General features: G+C 35.3%; 1 pseudogene; it reads left to right on the top strand.

Annotated features, from left to right (window-relative positions):
- The first annotated feature begins 659 nt into the window (after positions 1 to 659).
- LOC145260146 (5S ribosomal RNA) lies at positions 660 to 778 on the top strand (annotated as a pseudogene).
- Positions 779 to 22,873: the final 22,095 nt, after the last annotated feature.

Here is a 22,873-nt window from a genome sequence, read left to right as displayed (position 1 = left end):
GTGCTCAAAATTAAACATTTCGAACATTTTAGTTCAAAGTCGCTTAATTTTTAACTTTTCGTGTCCACCTCTCGGTAGCTTTATGGTAACGACGCCCGGAAGATAATTAACGTCCAAGGCTCGAGCGCTTAACGTTTCGTTACGGTTCTAGCGGATGGTACCCAAATTATGTATTTTTTATGACTTTTGGGATCATTACTACATATTGGTTTTCATCAACAGAGAATTGGCTCTATAAAAATCGAGAAGAAATCTGTTTTATTTCAAATATAATATTTATACGTATTTTACCACTGGGCAACGCCGGGTGGCTTGCTAGTGCTACATCTATTTTTATGTTGGGTGTGATGTTATCATATACTCTAATATAGAGCCGTAAGAGCAGACTTCTATACGGATATACTGTTGCAGTTATGGTATGCGTATGTGTCAGACCAACGGCGATTTTAGTCTATTAAGATGACTGTGAGCGCCGACCCCGGAATGAGGTACACTTGTTAGTAGACGCGGCGCTGGAAGTCCCAAAGGGCGTCGGTGTCGTGTCAGCGTTCATAAAGTTTACACCAATAAGTGTCAGAGAGGTCAACTGTAAAAAAAGAAAAAAGAAAGAAGAATAAAGAAAAGAGTATAGAAAAAAAAATAATATGACAGGACTTAAGACATACGGCATAATCACGTTGATACACCGGTTCCCGTCAGATCACTGAAGTTAAGCAACGTTGAGCCTGGTCATTACAAAAATGGGTGACCAATTTGGGAATTCCAGGCGTTGTATGTAGGAGGACGCCGACACCTCCCTGCAAGAATCGCAAAAACTTATCATCGTCATCTCCCTTAACAGGGATATACATGTGACTGGAGACCGCTTGTGAATTTCATACTCCCATGGAACTTCCTCCTTAGGAGAAAGCCGGTTAAACCCAAATAGGGTTAGTGCTATTTCACACATAAAATATAACGAAAAAAGAAAGAAAGATTATATCAATCTTTCTTTCCAGTGGAACAGAAAGAAAGGGCATAAGTATTTATGGAACGATTCCGCTATTTTTCCCGATTCCGATACAATTACCGATTTCGATCTAAATTGTTGATTCCGATACAATTATCGATCTAGATATTTTAAAAATCTTTAAATATTTAGCCTTAAGATTCCTTTAAGCACCCATGTGATGTGTATATATTTTTTGCAAATATAAAAATACTCTTGTGTGTGTGTGGGGGGGGTAGGGTGATCCGTAGAGTTTAGTTTTATTAGTTTTGTTATTAAGAGTTTATTATTAGTAATATTATATTAGTTTTATTATTACTGTTTTATTATTACCGTTAAACTCACTAAATATTTATTATTTTATAACTAGTACCAGCAAATGAGGATTTCTGTTTAAAAAAAAAACAAATAAATTAAAAAAGTAAACAAAAGTCGTTTTTGGTATCGGAAAATAGAAACATTTCTTTTTTCGATTCCTATATCGATTCTGATATCACAAATAGTTCTGATGTATACGATTCCCGATTCCGATTAATCGTCTCAACACTAGAAATAAGTTAACAATAAAGAAGAATTTTGTTTTAGATAAAGAAAAAAAAAATGGAAACAGAGACAAAATAAGTCGTTAACGCAAACGGAGTAAATAAAAACGGAAAGAGGAAATAAATAATAATTAAACAAGACTCATGGGGAAAATAGATAGATAGATAGATAGAGAGAGAGAGAGAAAGGGAGAGAGAGAGAGGACGAAGAGAGAGAAACAGAGGGAGAGAGAGAAAGAGAAAGAGAGAGAGAGAGAGAGTACGAAAGAATGCAATATGATGGCATATAAGCCAAAGGCAAAAAAACAATCGTTCACATCACAGATTTATTACGTTAAAAATAAGAAGGTTTGAAAACACTTTTTAAAGACTGTCAAGCTGGCCTAATGGTTATCATACTTGACTACCTGTCTATAAGCTTTAGTTTCGATCTCAGCTCAAGTATTTTTATTTACAAGAACTGAACTGTCTTTAAAAAAAAGCATAATACTCACATGCACATGTCTCAGTTTCTGTATTAATTAAAATATAATATTTATGCGTATTTTATGACCGGGCAACGCCAGGCGGCCTGCTAATCTTATATAAATGCTCGTCTATCAGTTGCAATATTTAAATATATATATATATATATATATATATATATATATATATATATATATATATAAAAATACACCGTGAAATGTGTCTCATTTTGAAATATCAGCGATTCTAATTTAATTGGAAAAAATATTGCATTTATCATAAATAAATTCCAAACAACTTAAAGTGGATGCCGTCATTTTAAATTTTAAGCGAAACCTTAAGTCTGAGTTGATACCAACTGGACTATTTGAACTTTCTTAAAAGCTAGAACTGAAAAGATTATCTTAAAATAATTAGAGCTTTAGCATGACGTCATAGCTTTATGATTTGCATCGTTTTTTAAGACATGAATTCAAGCAGAAGAAGAAGAAGTAGAAGAATAAGAAGAAGAAGAAGAAGAAGTAGCAAGGGTCCTTTTGAACGATTTTTAAATACAATGCTACACAGAGAGAGAGAGAGAGAGAGAGAGAGAGAGAGAGAGAGAGAGAGAGAGAGAGAGAGAGACGCTTTCAACCACCCAAAGTCTAAGGGAGAGAGCGCGTGTGTGAGATAGATAGATATAGATAGATAGATATAGAAACATACAGATACAGGCAGACAGATAGATAGATAGAGAGAGAGACACACACACAGAGATAGAGAGAGAGAGAGAGAGAGAGAGAGAGAGAGAAAGAGAGAGATAGAAGAGGGGGAGAGACTCAACCACTCATTATGAGGGAGATAACGCGTGTGATATATATATATATATATATATATATATATATATATATATATATGGTTGAGAATCTCCCTTTATCTTTCTCTCCATCTATTTTTCTGTGCCGCTATCTATCTATCTATCTATCTATCTATCTATCTATCTATCTATCTATATATATATATATATATATATATATATATATATATATATATATATATATATAGATAGATAGATAGATAGATAGATAGATAGATAGCGGCACAGAAAAATAGATGGAGAGAAAGATAAAGGGAGATTCTCAACCACTGAAAGTATGATAGAGAACGTGTGCGGGAGATAGATAAATAGATAAATAAAAAGGGGGTGATATAGATAGATAGAGAAAGAGAGAAAGAGGGAAAGATAGATAGATCGATAGATAGATAGGTAGATAGATAGATACTCCCAACTACTCAAACTATAAGATATGCGTATTAATCCGTATTTTTTCTTTTCGTATTTATTGTAATTCTTCCTTTCTTCTTCATCATAATATACATATTATCCCCCTCTCTTTCTCTCACTCCTTCTTTCTTTTATCTTCGTCAGATTCGTTCCTTCTATTCTTCTTATTATTTTCTCGATATTCTTTCCTATTAGCTTTCTTCACAGTTATTGTTTCTTAAATTCTTTAGTTCACATTTTCTTCTCGTCATTTAAAAGTTTATTTCATTTTTCCCTCATCTTCCTTTCTTTTTTTCTTATGATATTCCCCAATTATTTCTGTTATTTGTATCAGTAACTTATTCGTTCTTTCTCTCTTTTTTTCTTTATTTTTCTTTCTTCTTTTCTTTGTTTCTTTTTGTTTCCTTATTTGTTTATTAGATCCTAAATACTTTGGTTCTGACCTAGTCATTTTTTTTTGTCTTTGATTCAGCCCTTATTCTTTCTGTTTCTTTTTTCCCTTCTCTCTTTTTTTTTGTTTGTGCAACCAGATTAGGCTGCCTGACTTAAACTGCACATAACATTGATCTTATTCTGTTTTACTGTCACCATTTGCAAAACTCAATCATGTTCAGTAAAGTATAAAAAGAAAAACTAGTAATTTTCATCTACGAAACAACCAAACCAAACCAAACACGATAAATAAATATATGAAATCCCCATAGAGTTCGCAAAAAACGGGTTAAATCGGTTTCAAGCATAAGAACTTCAAGGGATCGCTACCATCTGCCACTAATCGGCTTGTTGTTACTTGAAGCATAAATCTTTTTATCAAGATGACGGGATTTGGCATTAAATAATCCGGAATGGGTTCATATACCATAAAACAAAACAACCAAACCAAACACTGTGCGTAAATATTTGAATGTATAAAGAACTTTACGCAGAAATATGCTTTTCAACATTACTGGACTTGGCATAAAATAACCTGGAACGTTAATATGACATAGAGCAAACCAAACCAAACCAAACCAAACAAAATCAAACAAAGCAAAGCAAAGCAAACCAAGCAAACCAACAAACCAAACTAAAACAAACCAAACAAACCAAACCAAACAATCCAAACAAATCAAACAAAACAAACCAAACCAAACAAACCAAACCAAACCAAACCAAACCAAACAAACCAAACCAAACAAACCAAACTAAACAAAACAAACCAAACCAAACCAAACCAAACAAAATCAAACAAAGCAAAGCAAAGCAAACCAAGCAAACCAACAAACCAAGCTAAAACAAACCAAACCAAACAATCCAAACAAACCAAACCAAACAAACCAAACCAAACAAACCAAACAAACCAAACCAAACAAACCAAACAAACCAAACCAACCCAAACACTATGGATAAATATTTGAAGATATAAAACAACTTGAAGCATAAAACTCTTTTCAAAATAACTAAACATTAAATAACTCGAAAAGGATTGATATGCCATAAAAGAAAATAATCAAACTGTTGTAGATTGCTCCGTTAAGGTTTCGTCGACTATGGAGACCCTTTCTAAGTGTGCTTGCGCGTAAAACTTTTGTGACAAAAGTTGTGCAATTTCGAACCACACCTCTCCTACCAGTGGCAAGTAGAGGTTCAAGACGACTGAAAACAATGCCTAGATAAGAGAAGAGCACAAACAGTGTCTGGAATTCCCAAATGGTTTACCCATTTGATACTGGCCAAGCTCGTTGTTGCTTAACTTAGGCGATCTGACGAGAACCGGTGTTTCAACGTGATTATGCCGTAACCAAATTAAGCTGAATAGAATTGATCTGTCGTAAAACAAAACAGTCATTTTTGTTTTCTTTAGACTTAGTGATTTATTGTCTTTAATTCCATCCCTTCGTTCTTTCCTTCTTTCGTTCGAGTAATTTATTCTTTCTTTCCTTCTTTTTTGCTCCTTATTCACAACCATTTTTATTTCTTCTTTCTCCCCCCTCTCTCTCTCTCTCGCTTTCTCTCTTTTCTCTCATGATATATATATATATATATATGTATATATATATATATATTTTTTTTTATATTATTTTCTTTCTTTTTTCTTTTCATTTTCTTTCCGTCTGCAAAAAAATGAATGTGGTCCACTCCCTCATTCCCTCATTCCCTCATGCCCGCCTCTCCGCATTTACCTGATCCACCCTTACATATACACCCCCACCCTTGACCCACCCTCCACCCCTTACCTCCAATCTACCCGACCACTTACAAACATTAATGTTATTTTCTACAACGAAGATTTTGTCACAACCACTGTTAACATCTTTGTCCTCGCCTCGTCCTAACCACACGACCCCCACCCCTCTGCTCTCGGTGTGACCCCTACCCCGACTCAGACGCCCCGTCCTTCTTCCACGTAACAACCAAGTCGCCCCTGGCTGCCATGCACTTTACCGTGATTGGTTGAAGACACTCACCAAAAATCCCCATAGACTTTGCAAAAACCAGGTTGAATCGGTTTCAGGACTAAGAACTTCGACGGATCGCCACCATCTGCCGCTGATCGGCTTGAACAAATAAAGACATGTACAAGGAAAAAAAAAAAGCGCGGGGAAATAAAACATGGCGTCATCATTATCAAATTACCAATCTCTGATAATTTGCCGATTGCAACTGCTGATGGGGAAAAAACGCCCATCTCTTAGGTTCTTAGCCTCTCTTTCACTTCCTTTTTGGATCACTCCAATCTCGGATACATTTCGCTTTCGGGGACATTCATCTTCTCCGTAATTCTTCCCTTTTCCCCTCTTCTTCTTTTCCATTTCTTTTGTTTTTCTGTTTGTAATTCTTATTATCATTATTTGGATTATTTATTTCATTTTCATTCTTTTCATTCTTTTTATTTCATTTTACGTCTTTTATTTCATTTTTCTTGTTCTTTTCATTCGCTTGTCTAGGTCTTATGTTGTTAATATCCCATCTTATATATATATAGCATAATCGCGTTGACACACCGGTTCCCCTCAGATCACCGAGGTTAAGCAACGTTGAGCCTGGTTAGTACCAGATGAGTGACCATTTGGGGATTTTAGGCGCTGTATGTGCTTTCCGCGTATGCATTTATTTCCAGTCGTCCTTGCCACTGGTATTAAAAATTTCGACTCAGGAGAGGTGAGGTTGGAGATTGCGCACCTCTTGCCACAAAGAATTTTACGCGCAGGCACGGTTATAGCTCGGTTAAATGACTACATCCCTTGCTCGAGGCGGAGTAGGTAAATTCCATAGTCGGATTTCGCCGCGGTTTGCTGGATGTGTTTTAGTTAATAAACACCCGTTACAAGTGCATTCGAGTTTTATAATTATATAGATATACACATATATAATTAAATAATTATTCTTTTATACATACAGATAATTGTGTTTCATGGTTATGCAATCATCAATGTAGAATGACAATTTTGTCGGTCGGAAGATTCGAACCCAAGCATAAAGCCACCTATGACTCCATTTGCTAAGCTTCTACCTCTGCGCCACCAAACAATAACCTCAAGAACAAAGGGAATTAAAAAACTAATGAACACTCAATTCGGGCGCGATTATAGTGTTACTTGTAGTTTCTGTCTGTTTGTTTGTTCAGGAACTTCACATTTGGTTTTGACATAGATTTTGCTTGACCAGTGTATATTCTGAAGCTATTTGTTCGTTTTGATCCAAAAGGATATCTGTTCATATTTAATTTTTACAAACATCGATTTGGGAATTTTAAGTAGGATGGCCTCTGGTTTGAATGTAGTTTTATGGCAGTTGAAGATTCTAGCTAATAAAATGATAGACCTACAGTGCCGCCAAAAAGAAAGTCCGCGCTTGTCATTTTTTTGCGCCTATAGAATAGCTTACGGTTTACTTTTTTCTTTGACGTTAATGCCTAAGCCATAAAGGGTCGTTGGCTGTAAGACTAAAAATTAAAACATTAACCAATAGCTATTACGTTACACATGCATATTCGTAATGCCGTCGTTCGAACATCACCTGGCAAATTCCATTTTTTAATTTTCAAACTTTTGCACCGATTTTCTCCGGCTTAAACCCAAATATAAAGTTTCGCATGGATTCGAATACCCTATATATTACGTTTCTTCTCCTTAGACCAAAAGCTTATAGAGAAGCTTGGTAGGCAATGTTTTTTAACAAATGTGTACACACGCAAACAGAAATATATATAGAAATAGGTTTGTGTTTACTATAACCTTTTTACGCAAATATTACGCGAGTATAAATTATGTAGAATGTCTGCATGAATATAATTACACGTAATAGTAAACTAAAGATGATCATACCATGAGAAAACCGAAGAAAAAAAAAACTAATAGGTAATTAATTAAAATTAATGTTTAAAAGAATATGCAAATTAGTTAGATCTTTTTGCCGATGAGTGCAATTCCACGATCTACATATAAAAAAAAGTTGTGTTTTCTTCAAAATAAATAGAAAAAAGATTTTTAATATGAATATAACACAAAAAAAAAAAAACCCCAAAGCTATAAGAGTATATCTAGACTCTGGCTATCTAACACAGTGATAAGAATGACCCGTCCCAACATCTTTAAATGATCTAGTGCCTGATTTATTTTTGTATTTTTCAGAAATAAATAATTTTTTTAAAAAAGGGTACAGCGTTATCGTCGCGTCTCTATTTGCTCTTAAAATCATTACAAATTGAGATTAGTCATTTCTTTGCCCATCTGAAACCTAAGCTAATCGTGACCCTTTATGCTCTGCCTTTTCCTCTTGCTTGAAACACCTTAATTATCTCCCTTGTTTCGCTTCCATCTTTTTTTTTTCTTATTCCTGCGTTAATGACTTTTCGCCTTGCGGCTTCACATGTCTGTAATTGTCACATGCGCATGTTTTTTTTTTGTTTTTTTTTCTTCATTTTTTTTTAAATCTTCGTACTTACACCATCCAGCTAAATAGAGGTTTTATTCGTCTGATATCCGTCATATCTCCTGCTTTACCACAAGGGTGTAGGTGGCTTGATGGACTGCAGTTCTCCGTTGTCAGCGGGCGAAGGAAAGAAAGGAAGGCTAGATATAAAAACGGGAAACAAATATATACATATATATATATATATATATATATATATATATATAGAGAGAGAGAGAGAGAGAGAGACAGACAGACAGACAGACAGACAGACAGACAGAGAATGAGAGACAGAGAGAGAGACACACACAGATACAGAGAGAGGGAGAGGGAGGGAGATGACGATAAAACAAATGTAAAGACAATGGATAATGGACTCGGTTAGTTTTCAAGTATTACGGGATCTTCGGTTCAGGATCGGGCGTAGCATCTATTCCCTTTTTGGTCGCAGGGAAGGAGGAAGGTCTTTTCCGATGTAGGCAATCATTATTTTCGAGAGGGTCATTTTTGAGGGGCGGGGGGGGGAGTTCAATATTGTTTACATTGAACTGACATTGTGTCACATCCAGCCAATATTTTAACTTAGTTCTCTCTGTTCCTAGAAAGAACGCAATTTAAAATATTTATGTAAAACGTAAACATTGGAAACAAAAACTAAAGTACAATCATTTACGTCAATAAGATATATATATATATATATATATATATATATATATATATATATATGTATATATATGTATATGTATATATATATATATATATATATATATATATATCCAAAAATGCAGGGATAGACACCTTCTCATCGGAGTGAAACACATGTAGCTATTAGGTGTTTCTTTTGTAAGAATAATATTTAGAGAATATATACTAGTTTGATTAGGTACCCAAGAACACAATACACGAATTGTAATTTTGATTTTGATGCCATAAGAAACCCAAGTTGATCATGAATAACAGATGTAGGTTAAACATAATCAGTTTTAAGATTAAAACTATACTTTATATTCTTAATTTATTAAATAAGCTATAGTAGCACTTTATGTATCTGTTTAATTAAATAAATTATTAAATCATAGACGCTTTCCAGCACTTATTAGACCTGAAACATCAAACGGCCTTAGTTATCTCCCTTTAACTGTTATGGGTACAACTATGATCTTTATTTCAACAGAATTCATCTACTAGCAGTTAACAACGTAATTGGATTATCTCCCTTGGTAATTGTTTTTTTTTTCATAACTATATAGAACCATATTTAATTAGAATGATAATGAATTTTAAAATATTAAATAATGAAATATAGAATAGAATCCTTCACTCGAAATGTTGTATGAGGATTTATAAATATAATGTATTCCTTTTCTTTATTCTCTTATTCAATAAAATATTAACCCTATAATAGCCTTAAATCTAAGTAATAAAACAATCGATAATTTGTAAACATTGCTTGCCACAAATGAGCGAATACGAAGCTAAAAATTAACCGTAACGTTATTGTAAAATTGTTATTGGCCATATTATAAATATAGAAATAAAATTCAAAAACTCTTTTTAAAAAAATTAATTATGTGAAATAAAGAAATATAGAAATTTAATTCAGGAATTACATGAATGGGATATATAATTTTTTTTTAAATCGCTACCGATCTTTGTGGAAAATTTCTTATAACTTGGTTTTTAAATAAGGATACGAAAATTATGTGATATATTAATATTTGAATGGACTTTTTTTCACGGAGGATGCGTCCAGGGTAAATGTTTTTTCACATGCTTCTTTTCTGTTAAGGGAATTTTCTTTAAACAACGTTCTATTGTCTAGAGTGTTTTTATTCTGAAGAAATGCTGGTTGTGAAAATTTTCAAACGCCATAATGCTTGAAATTGTCGAACTGGTATGGAAACAATTATAACCTAAAATGAAATACATTTTCTGTTGCTATCAACACCGTTTTTGAAGTCTTGGTTTTGTTTATACAGTATATATATATATATATATATATATATATATGTGTGTGTATATATATATATATCACATTTTAGTCATTCAATGAATTAAAAAAATTATGACGTGAAATGTTTGAATTTCAAATCAAAAGATTTTTCTTATTCTATGTAAGACAAAGAATACATTTGAAATATTATAACTCCTTATCCTATAGGATTTCGATGTCTACCATCTCTTCAGAGGAGAAAATATTAGCAAATAGTTATAATGGTTTACACCTTATTTGCTGAAGTCAGTGAGACATGGGAGGTCCTGGATATGACCTTAAACTATATCCGAAGGTGAGGCCCCAGCTTGCGGGCTTTGGGGAGTGTGGAGCCACCCTTTAATTGCCATTGCTCCCAGGTCCACTCTGACCCAGAGTGGTAGTACCTGTTAGGGTCCCAACTATGGGTTAAATAGAAACCAACTTGCAAAAACCAAATATATTCTGTTAACAAATTCTTTCTTCAAAATCACTAGATTCGGCATTAAATAACCTGAAAAGGGTTGATATGCTGTAAAACAAAAACAACCAACCAACATCAGTGAGACATGGAAAATAACAATTAAAAATTGATTGAGTATTTAAATATCATTATGTATTTTAAATTCATTGAATAACTAAAATTTGATTTATTTGCTCTATCTTGTATATTGAGCAATTCTTGTTTAGGTTGGATAGTACTTATAGAACATTACTGCCAGTAATATATTGTAAAAATTATAATCACAAGTTTCCATACTAGTTGATTGTTAGATAATTTTATTCTGAAGTATATATATATATATATATATATATATATATATATATATATATATATATATATATATATAAAATATTATTAAATATGTTTTTTAACTCTTTTTCAAAGTGTTCTTTGACATGTTTTATTAACTATTTGCTCTTATACACACACGCACACACGCACACATGTATATATATATAGCTATATATATGGATAAATAGATAGATAGATAGATAGATAGAGAGAGAGAGAGAGAGAGAGAGAGAGAGTAAGGGGAAGAGAGAGAAAAACGTTTGCGGCATAAAGGACAAAGAACTACAGGGATATATAGAAATAAGTAATGTTTCCTTCCACAGCGAGATGGTGGAGCACAAGAGTCAACGTGCCTTTTTATTCTAGGTAATAAAATACAACATATCAAATACGGGTAAAAATCTATTGTTAGTATCAAGAAATATGTTAGATAGCGAACAAGGGAGGGGCATAAAGCAGGGTGAAGAAAATCATGTCACTTCCGTTAGAGATCAATTCAACTTATCTAAGTCTATCAACAGAGACGAACAGACACGGAGCCTTAAACTTCCGGCTAGCCCGGCAGCGTGTCGAATACGATGGGCACAGGTGGCCAAAAGTCGGTTTCTCAGAATATTTAAATAGTATTTCTAGCTAATATGACATAAGCCCCCCCCTCTCTCTCTCTCTTTCTCTCTCTCCAAGTAGTCCTAGGATGGAATACTGTTGCCACATCTGGGTAGGAGCTGCTCAGAGCATCCTCTTCTGCCTCTACAGGATACGAAACCGACTTCGAAATCTGATAGGTGTCGTTTTGCCTCATAGAAGAGACGTTGCCAGCCTCTCTCTACTTTACCGTTATTTCCATGGCAGGTGCTCGAATGAGCTTAACTTTATGGTCCCCACCCGGTATATCTTTCGAGACAAACACGCAAGTAGCTACACCAACTACCAGCAATTTCCTTTACTCTCTGTCTGTGCCTAAATGTTAGCGAAAATTCATGGGCAGTGTTTTTCCTAGAGCTGCTCGGCTGTGAAACATAATACCATGTTTCTGTTTCCCGGCTGACATGGTTGTTTTCAAATCCAACGTGACCAGGTCTTGAAGGGCCGTCCTCTAAAATAAATTATTAAATATCCATTGCGTTACTTATTAACCCTTATCCTTGAATGACTTCCAGACCTTGGTAATTGGTAACTATATAAAGTATAAACCCCCCCACCTATTTGTATAAAAAAGTGTGTGCGCATTTTGTAGCATGCCAATCGAGGTTCCGACCGCGACAATCAGCCCACCAGAAAGACGGCCATTTCGGTGAGATTTTAGATGTCGGAATGAGGCCAATCTTTTTGGTAGACCTAGGAGGTCCACCCTCTCAGGTCTTGTCTCCCGGCTTTCGGGTGGAGCAAGTTTATCGCTTGTTGTCCGAAGCACTCTCACCAGGGAATACTGACGGGGCTGCTCAGACTTATTTTTGCAGGGCTAGAATCTCTCTCCTTTAGAGGAACCGACTCATTCATTCCACCTTTCGACCTTGTGTCACATCTGCGCGAGGTGGCAGAGAAGTGAATAGTAAGTATAAAGACTTTCATTTGTTATAAAAAATGTTCCACTTCAAAGAATGATTTACTTAAATATTCTTTATTTTTTCTGCATCAATTCGTCGCGCTTCTTTGAGTCTCAGGCTTTCTTACGGTGGTTTGAAAGCTTTTGCCTAACTTACGCCTAACTTTTCAGGAATTCCTGCCAGATATATTCCAGATACTATCTTGAAACGAACTATAATATAATGCGGTACAATATATATATATATATATATATATATATATATATATATATATATATATATATATATATATATATATATACTTCGCGGGAAAGTGCATGACACAAAATATATTCTAATAAAAGAACCCAAGTTTGCCAGCTGGGCAAACTTGAGTCCTTGTACCGGAAAAATATCCAGTAAATAAAACGGTGTTTCGTAAATCGTTATTTTTTGCATTTTTTATTTTGCATTTCCATACACCAAATATGGATATAAATATCACTATAAAATCCGCTGGGTCATAAGATTCATTTCGGTACCTTACTTTCCTGGGTGGGGTGCCTTTAGGCTGAGATAAACCGCGTCACACACACAGACAGTAAATCGAACTTACTAAGGGAGATAATAACATCCGGTGAATACCGGAAAAATATCCAGTAAATAAAATGTTGTGTAGTAAATCGTTTTTTTTTTTTTGCATTTTTTTGCATTTACATACATAAAACATGGATATAACTATCACTAAAACATCTGCCGAGTCATTAGCTTCATTTCGGTACCTTACTTGCCTGGGTGGGTTGCCTTTAGGCTGAGATAAATCGCATCACACATACACAGACAGTACGAAAATTTATAATAAGATACTTCTGTTTATCTAATTTAATAAGCGGTTTCGTTTGCAAGGGCATAATTGTCTGTCACTTCGATTTCTCTTGTTTTTGATGTTTTGTAATTTTTCTTGATTTTTCTCGTTACGCATTGAATATTTATTACTATATAATATTTATTCCTTATTTCATTTGATTTTTTTTTCAAATATTTCAATTTTTGTTGGATATAATATATCTATATTATCAACTGCGAAATAATTAGCTTTAATTTTTTAAGTGCGTCAAAATATACATAACATAAAATCAATCCCAGGTAACTTTTAAATTCAATTTAAATTATTATTTTTTATTTTACTTTGTAATGTTTATAAAACGTATTTTAAACATTAGTAAATTCCAATTTAAATCTTAAAACAGAATTTGTAAAGTTTATAAAAATCATTTTGTTCAAATATTTTTATGCTTTACAAAAAATATTCTTCTAGCTTATAATCCGCACAAGATGGTTATGAAAAGAAAAAGCGCTAAAACTGTGAAACAAAGAGAGTTCTCCTTGTTTAGAGAATGGGAGACGCGACAAGCGTGTTTTTAGAGGACTTTTATGTTTTTGTCTGAGAGCGCAATGTTAAGTTGTATGTTAGTTCGGATTTTACGTTATATATAGCAACAAATCCATATGAAAGTCAACACAAAAGTGTACCTGGATGTGCTGAAAAGTGCGGTGATCCTCTAGTGCGATCAGGTGACCGCTGGCATACTCTTGGTGTGTCAGCATGCTCGGCATCAGCGCACAAGTCCAAAGAGACCAACGCTTGGCTTCAGAAAGAGTGCTTCGACTTTAAACCCTTCTCTCACTGGCAAGTTCTCCCTCGACCTGAATCGGCTGGACTACTTCATTTGGTCATCGGTCGCCAACGTCAACAACATTATCTCCCACAACATCAAAGCCAGCCTGATCCCCGCTATCCGTCGAATATTTACCAAGCTCCCGCCGAGGCTTGTGGAAAAGGCAGGCTCCTAGTTCCAGACACGTATCAAGGCGGTGATAGATGCTGGAGGCGGATACATTAAATAGATGTCAGCTCTACTACATAATCAAGTTACCCGAAATGATTTTTTTTTTCAATAAAAGTTTTAAAATAAAGCTATAGTGTCGGTTTGTTTAGGACGACATTTTTATCGTTCCACACTATTCTCAGTCATAGCCGATGAATTCAAAGAATGCTATGCAAGTGGATTAAATAAAGAGTTCCGTTCAATATTCCGTGCAGATGCCTGAGTTCAACAGCAAGATTCCAGAGTTCAAGAGAAAGATTCTAGAGTTTGACAAGATACACCCAAAGAAGGTTGGAGGATACATCGATTAAAACATTGTGAAAATATAACTCAAGATGATAACAGTAGTCCGATGAATCCAAATAATACATTTTCTTTTACTTGTTAACTATACTGCACAATCACCGTCTTTATTATTTATTTTATTTGTAGACATAATTGGTCGAGTTGATGTGCTATTAACCAGACGCAAGGGTGTCCGCAATACAAAATTGTAAATTGCTTTTTCGCATCTCCCCAAAACTTGTTTGGTTTATAACGCTCGATCAAGCACTGACGTTTGTCGTTTATCTCGATGCAGCCGGGTGCCACGCCCTTTTTGCGTGAGTTACTCCGGATATGTGCGCGCGTTGGGGGTAAGGGCAAAGGGACGATCGGGGACCCGGGCGCTAGCGCACAAATCCCCACGCCCAATTATCTTGGCCGCATCTGTGTCAACACTAGTCGTAAATTTGTCTGTGATTTAAGCGAAGACGTGTTCGTTGCGCCAAACTTGACCCTTAAAAAGGTTTACGGTGTTTAACCGGCTGGGAAAACCGTACTAGCAAATCAGATGCTGGTCAATCTCTATAACTTTTTCTCTTTTAACGAAAGCAAGAAAAAAGGGGAAGAAACAAAGAGCGACAGTAAAACAATAATAATAAAAAAAAGGGATTAGCATTTTCATATACACGCTGGCGGGGAAACTCGACGTTACCCGGGATTAGATGAGAAATCGTATGTTTCCTGATCCAATATGTTCATATACTCGTATTTAGAAGCTACTAGCCTGGGTGCCCGGCGTTGCCCGGGTGTTTGGAGCTGTGTGTTGAGCAAAAAAAAAAAAAAAAAGTGGTAGTAGACAGGCATGTTCGAACCCATACTACGAAGGAGAAAAAAAAACGTGAAAAAAAAAAACCAACAAAAAAACGTTACGTCTTTACGGTTGCGTCCATCGCCATACCGGAATTGACGTAAGTTAAAATTAGGAACAGTCAATTGAAAAGAGGCGATGACTTTCGAAAATATTGGCGAAAAAAGCGCTCCTGTAGAAAACGGCAAGCTCTGAAACGATACCAATCTCGTGAAAATCCGTCGCCGCTGTCGAAAGTTTTAGGCATACATACATACATACATACATACATACATACATACATACATTTAAGGAGACAGATGAGATATATATTATAAATGGTGATTTGAGGGTTTGTCTGCACATACGCGAATAGATACATACATGCCATCTGGGTACCAAATGGAACAGGAAGAGTACACATTACTAATAATGTAACTTTTCTTCATATCAGTACTCGAGTTCGAATCTCACGTTCATCCAAAGAACTTTTTTTAACTGAACACATTTTCATTTACTCTTTTTCGTCGCAAACAAGGCGTGAGGAGTTTCTAATTGGGATCAGGTCTACAGGAGACTATGCGTAGAGTTGAACCTTCTGCATGTACGTACACTCAAGGGAGCAAGAAACAGGGAGGGAATTCCAAAGTCTAGTAGTTTGTGGGAAGAAACTATCTAAAACCCTCTAAAGTGAAGTAGTGGAATTTTGCTGCTTGTCGGGTTAGTCGGGAATACGAATGTCGAGGGAGGCACAAGTACATCAGATAACATTCCATTAAAGTACTTTTGTGTTTGGATGATAGTACGGGAGCCATTAGATTTGAAACTGCTTCTTGTCTCCTGTTTAAAACTAAAAGACACCAGCCTTTTAGAAATATACCATACTCTGAGGTGTGAGTAATTTTCTAGCACACCTTTTTTTGCAGCAGCCTTGACAATGTCCTCAATGTATTTGTTTCGATTCATGTTGCTTGTGAATGTTAGACCGAGGAGCTTGGACGAAGAGCTATCAAGTAGGGTGTTATTAGCCATGAAAATCGATGGCTGAGAAGCTTTTTTATACTTGTTGAAGGAGAGAAGTTTAGTCTTTATAAATAGAAAAAAATTGTATAATAATATATAAAAATACTAGCTATTCAGCCCGGCTGTGGTCGGGCCCTATGTACTGTTCATAACTTTATGTTCATATATATATATATATATATATATATATATATATATATATATATATATATATATATATATATATATATTAAAATGTTTGACTCATGTCTAGGCAACCTACATCTAAATTTTCAAGTGCTTGGTGGAGGAGACAATTTCACTTTTATATATATACTAGCAGTTCAGCTCGGCTTTGCTCGGGCCCTATGTACTTGGTCTACGTGTGAATACACTTTATGTAAGATTTTAAATGTTTTGACCAAAATTTGTCTGAGTAATTTCGTAGACACCGCAGAGGTCAATTTAAAAAAGAAATTGACCTCGATTTTGAGGCCTTAATATTTATTTTTGGGGCTCAAATCAAATTAAAATGTTTGTTCCATGTCCAAGTAACCGGCATTTAAGATTTCAAGTGTTTAGACCCAAAATTGTCGGAGGAGTTTGGTAGAGTTTTCAAAGGTCAAATCGTTGAACTTTGGCCCCTTTACAGCCAAATTTCTGTCCGAAAACTAATTAAAAAGATTTCACCAAAACTCAATATTCCTTATGTCGAATCTCGAGTGTCTAGATCGAAAATTGACAGAGTTATTTGGCAGAGAAATGTACACAGACACACAGACAGACAGGCGGAAAAGAACGGAAAAACCTGACGTCTTTGCTGTTACGATTACCGACTATTGAGCAAAAAAAAGTGTTAGTAGGAAGGCGGGCTCGAACCCGTACACCGAAGGAGGAAAAAGAAACGGGGGAAAAAACTGACGTCTATGCTGTTACGACAACCGCCAAACCGGAATTGACATCTTTAAAATTAAGGCTAGACAATCGAAAGGAGAGGATGACTTTTAAAAATATCGACGAAAAAAGCGCCCCCCCCTGTAGAAAAGTTCCCAGTTGAAGATGAAGATGTTTTTAGCCAATTTTTCGGTATTTGTCGTCTGAATGATTGAGCTTTAAAAGAATAGTGATCTTGTGAAAATCCGTCGACTCTGCTGAAAGTTTTAGGCAGACATGCAAACATACATACATACATTTATATATTGGTAGATCAAATTTTCGACCCAAACCGATTAAAAAGCTTACTCTATCTCTGAGTACCCTTTATGTAAAATTTCAAATGTTTAGACCAGAAATTGTCCGAGTAATTTGGTAGAGACCGCAGAGGTCAATGTTTTTAGCTTTGACCCCTACTATGATTCTTAACATTTATTTTTTTGGGCTCAAATCAAGTTATTAAGTTAGATCCATGTCCAAGGAACCTATATCTAAAATTTCAATTGTTTACACCCAAAATTGTCGGAGGAGTTTGGTAGAGTTCTCAAATGTCAAATCGTTCAACTTTGACCCCTTAACAGTGAAATTTCTGGCCGAAAACGGATTACAAAGATTTGCTGAAATCTCTATTTCCTGTATATAAAATGTCGAGTATCTAGACTGAAAATTGACAGAGTTATTGTGTAGGGAAATGTACAAAGATAGACAAACAAGCAGACACGTTTACTTTTATATATATACTAGCGGGGGTACCCGGCGATGCCCGGGTGTCTTGAGGTAAATCAAAACACCGGGAGGGGGAGTTAAATAATAAAAAAAAATGTTTTGGTAGGTGAGTGTATGAGGATCGAACCCGTACCCTTGAGTTGGAAATTAATGCGTGAAAAGAAAAAACCGTGCTACGTTAACCATTGAGTCACGGCGACACACAACGTTAAGCAGGTTTGAATTTATTTATTTAACTATAAAAACAGGCGTTCGCAATAAAAGTTAACTCTGCTGCTTCCATTTGACCTAATTAAGAAGGTCAAATAGAAGTCACGCTGTTGTTTACCCAAATTTGACTGTTTTTTCCCCAACAGATGTTGGGGAGAGGGAAACCAGCTCCAATTGTCCAGATTGAATAGCAATTGTCTGATGTACAACATTGATCAAAGCTGATTGCTTCTGGACATTTTCTGGCGCAATGCCGAGGACTTGTTAGCTTTGAATTAGTTTCGCTTTCTATACGAAAAAGCCTCATCAACACGCGAGAAGCCAAAATAGAAATAATTTTGTAAAAGTCGACGTAAATAAATCTGGATGCGACGCGCTTTCCCAAATCGTACATATTATTATTTAGGATCCATATAAACAGTTGTAAGCGATCGTAACGACCTCGGAACCGTGTGCGAGAAAAGCCTTTTGAAGACATACACGAAATGGTCACACACATTTTGCCTTTTATATATATAGATAGATATAGATTACATAAATATTTATAAATTTTTTTTTGAAAAACGTAGATTATAGATATATAATGCATGCAACATTAGTTCAACGTAAAATATTTTGGCTCAAATTTAATATCCAATGTTTTGTCAGTAAAACAACAAAGTATTAATACATTCATCGTAATGACTTACTCTTTTATGGAATGTCTCTACGTTTGCTTTTCGTCATTAGAAGTCGAATTTCGAGAAGACAAACTTTATAGACAAAAGAGTGAACTAAAAACTCTTTTAAACGTTTAAACATGTTTTTTTTTAGATAGTGTTACGTAACTATTAGGGACCCTACGTACGTGGCGATTAAGTTAACTTGTGTGAATAAGGTTAAGCTGTTGTGTCATGAGCGAGCGTAGAAAATGTATGCATAATTTTGTCTGGCGTGTTTATCGTGCGTGCGAATGTATAATCACTTATCTTTTAGTTTTTCTCTGTACCTTAGTGACACATACGCTAGTTGAAATAAATGCCGTGTTTTTTTTAATAATAATCAATTTCTCTGTGTTTTAAAAAATCTTCATTATGATGATTCGAGCGTACTGTGTTCCTCGCTTGTTTATTTATTTATTTTTTTTACATAGGCATAACCACTTATCATTTATATTGACTGAATTCTTTTGTTCCTTTGTTCAGCGTCTTACATCAGTTCATCGGTCCAATTTGGGATTTTTGTTACTTGAATTCTTCTTTTGCTTTTATATCTGTCATTGCACGACCCACAAAACCCAGCACTGCTCGGGTTATTTCCACCAATGGTCATACTGAGTGCATGATAATAATCCAAATCTGTTGGAGTTTAGTCAAAGATAGCTGACATGCTAAACACCGTAGACAAAGCAGTAATATGATGAATAACATCGCGTTTTGAAAGCTGGAAGGCAGTAGGTCAAACGGTAGAAAAATAGAGTGAAATAATGAATTATGTCACCTTTTTTTGAGCTGAGATAAACAAAGGTTTTCAAATCAGTCTGTCCGTGGAAGTCAATCGTCAGACATCGAATAGTGCAAGTTTGCCATGGGTTGCGCGAGACTGTCGGCTAATTATGTAGAAAACTTTGATAATCGCTAAGTGCGAAATGTTACATCGATGTCTCTGTCTGTCTATGTGTGTCATTCATGTTAACAAGTTAGGAAATTAATTTTTAATAAGTTAGGAAATTAATTTTTAATAAGTTAGGAAATTAATTTTTAATAAGTTAGGAAATTAATAAGTTGGGAAATTAATAAGTTAGGAAATTAAGTAAATAATTAAGTAAAAGAACTTTAGTCGTCCTTCTCCTTAATCAATTCTCTCAAAATAAAATCAAAAAGAAAACTCTCACTGAACGTTTCCTGGTCCTATTTTTTTTTTTTAACAAAAAAGAAGTTTATTATAAGCACTAGATAAACTACAACGCTTAAAGGAAGCGAAAGGTGTGTAAAACCCAAGGGCGTACGCACAACAGGAAATAGCATTCTAATCAGCCTATTATGTGTTAATATTGGAGAGGTTAGGGTTAGGGTTAGGGTTAGGGTTAGGGTTACCCAGAAATTATAAGATAGTCTGTTGGCCAGAACAATGCATGAGTAAATTCTTCGTGGTTACTTTCTCTCTTGTATAAATACTAAAAAAAAATTATTTCCTTCGAAATTTTACAAATATGTTTTTTTTTACTCTAGGATAAGGGTTAAGATAAATTTGGTAAATTGGATTACTTAAGGGGAATGGCTCATCAAGAACTTGTTTACGTTGGACTTGAAGATGACCATATTTTTGCCCCATTGTACTAGACACTCAATGTTGTAAGAGAGAGAATCTTTATTGGCCATTGATATCAACGAATGAATGAAGAACGTTGATGAAGATCGGGAAGAGAGGTGGACCCAGAATGAATCTCTAAGGCACACCAGCGTTAATACTGTGATCTCCAAACTTCGTCTCTCGACCACCATTTGGATAGACCTGTCAAAGAGAAAGGTTTTGAGAGGACATTTCCAGCTGTGGAGTAGCTGGAAACCTTATGAAGTAAACATTTTGGTCACATCTTTGAAAAACATTTCTCGAGGATAATTTGACATTTTTTTTTAAAACACAAAATAATGTTATCAAATATTTATCAAATGGTTAAACACATTTGTCTTTTTTTTTCTTTAAGTTTACTTTACGAAATAATATTTTTAAAGTTAAAATTCGCGCCAACCACGCAAAAACACACATCGATTTCAGACTGAAAACAACCGTCAATAAATCGGACTTATCCTTTTCTCTCTCCATGAATGACTGACCCCTTAAGTTCACCCCGCCCCCAGCAGAATAAAGAGGAAAAACAATCTTCTGTGAAAAGAAAAGTGTCTTATAAACAGTTTCTATAGATTAAAAATGTACGGATCGGTAGAGAATTCGATTCTACCGCTTTTGTTATAAATTATTGGTTTGGATTATTTGAAATATTTGGACTACTATTCTTATTCATTTATTTTTTTATTCAATTTTTCACCACAAAAAAAAGACACAGAGCCACTTTGAAGTAGGAAGCTACTATCTAGGACATAGGTTGCAGTGATATTATGAACAGAGGTGGGCAGCAAGATGCCTGTTCGCATTACACTTGAACTTCTGCATGTCAGTACAGTTGGGAAAGCAGGATCCCGGAAGGGGGTTCCAAAGTCTAGCAGTTCTAGGGAAGAAACTATTGGAATAGAAGACTTTTTTACACCTAGAGATCTCCACTGTGCTGGGGTAGGATTTAGCTGCTTGTCGGGTTTGTCGTGGGTATTTACATCGAGAGGGCACAAGTGCTTGTAGTTCGTCAGAGCATTCACCATCAAAATACTGATAGAACAAGTAGAAAGCTGTAGCATCTCGTCGATGGGACAGAGGTCGAAGCTTAGATGACAGTTCAGGACCTATCAAGTTGACGACTCTCTTTTTAACCCTGTCCAGGAGTGAGAGACTAGTAGCAGACGCAACAGCCCATTTGTGACAAAAATACTCCATACATGGGCGGTGGTGGCCTTATAAATGTACAAGATACTTTCAGGAGAAAGTAGCTTTCTAGCACGGCAGAGGGAGCCCACCTTATTCGCAGCAGCCTTGGCAATGCCCTCATCTTATCTTGGATGTTATTATCACAATGTTCCAACCGATGTAACCTTCGACATTCTTCAGGTGATTTTGAATTGGAACCCATGTTTAATTTCAGAGGAGTTTCCAACGGGTACACTCTGTACAAGTCCTGGAGATGAAAAAAGTATTCGATGGGTAGCTGATCTGTACAAGTCCTGAACTTAAAAATTTTGCGCGCAAAGATCAAAGATCTTTCTTGTGTGGACACGAAAAAATTATGTGCGTTAATTCTAAAAGATCCACTATTTTTGGGGGGCAATTCCGGTTTCTGATTGGTGGTTAGCAGAACATGGCTCTATTTGATTGGCCAGTTCCTATCGGCAGATTCTATAAGTAGAATCTTCGAATTTTCTTAAATCATATCCTTACTTTATATATATATATATATATATATATATATATATATATATATATATATATATATAAAATATTGTAACAAGTGTATCCGGTTGAACTCGGGAATCTTGCAGTCGAAATCAATGTAAATGTAGCAAAATATACAAAAGTGAGATATGTCGTCCATTAAAAGCCAGGTTAGGAACCATGGAAAAGTCGAGCATTGCTGACCACATATGGAGGAACAAAGGAAACCACATATGGAGGAACAAAGGAAACCACATATGGAGGAACAAAGGAAACCACACATGGAGGAACAAAGGAAACCACATATGGAGGAACAAAGGAAACCACATATGGAGGAACAAAGGAAACCACACATGGAGGAACAAAGGAAACCACATATGGAGGAACAAAGGAAACCACATATGGAGGAACAAAGGAAACCACATATGGAGGAACAAAGGAAACCACATATGGAGGAACAAAGGAAACCACATATGGAGGAACAAAGGAAACCACATATGGAGGAACAAAGGAAACCACATATGGAGGAACAAAGG

The sequence above is a fragment of the Euprymna scolopes genome, chromosome 35 (assembly GCF_053919585.1).
Source record: "Euprymna scolopes isolate OS-2025 chromosome 35, ASM5391958v1, whole genome shotgun sequence".
NCBI classification, from domain to species: domain Eukaryota; kingdom Metazoa; phylum Mollusca; class Cephalopoda; order Sepiida; family Sepiolidae; genus Euprymna; species Euprymna scolopes.
The sequence above is the reverse complement of the archived record's forward strand: the minus strand, read 5'-3'. Positions and strand labels throughout refer to the sequence as shown.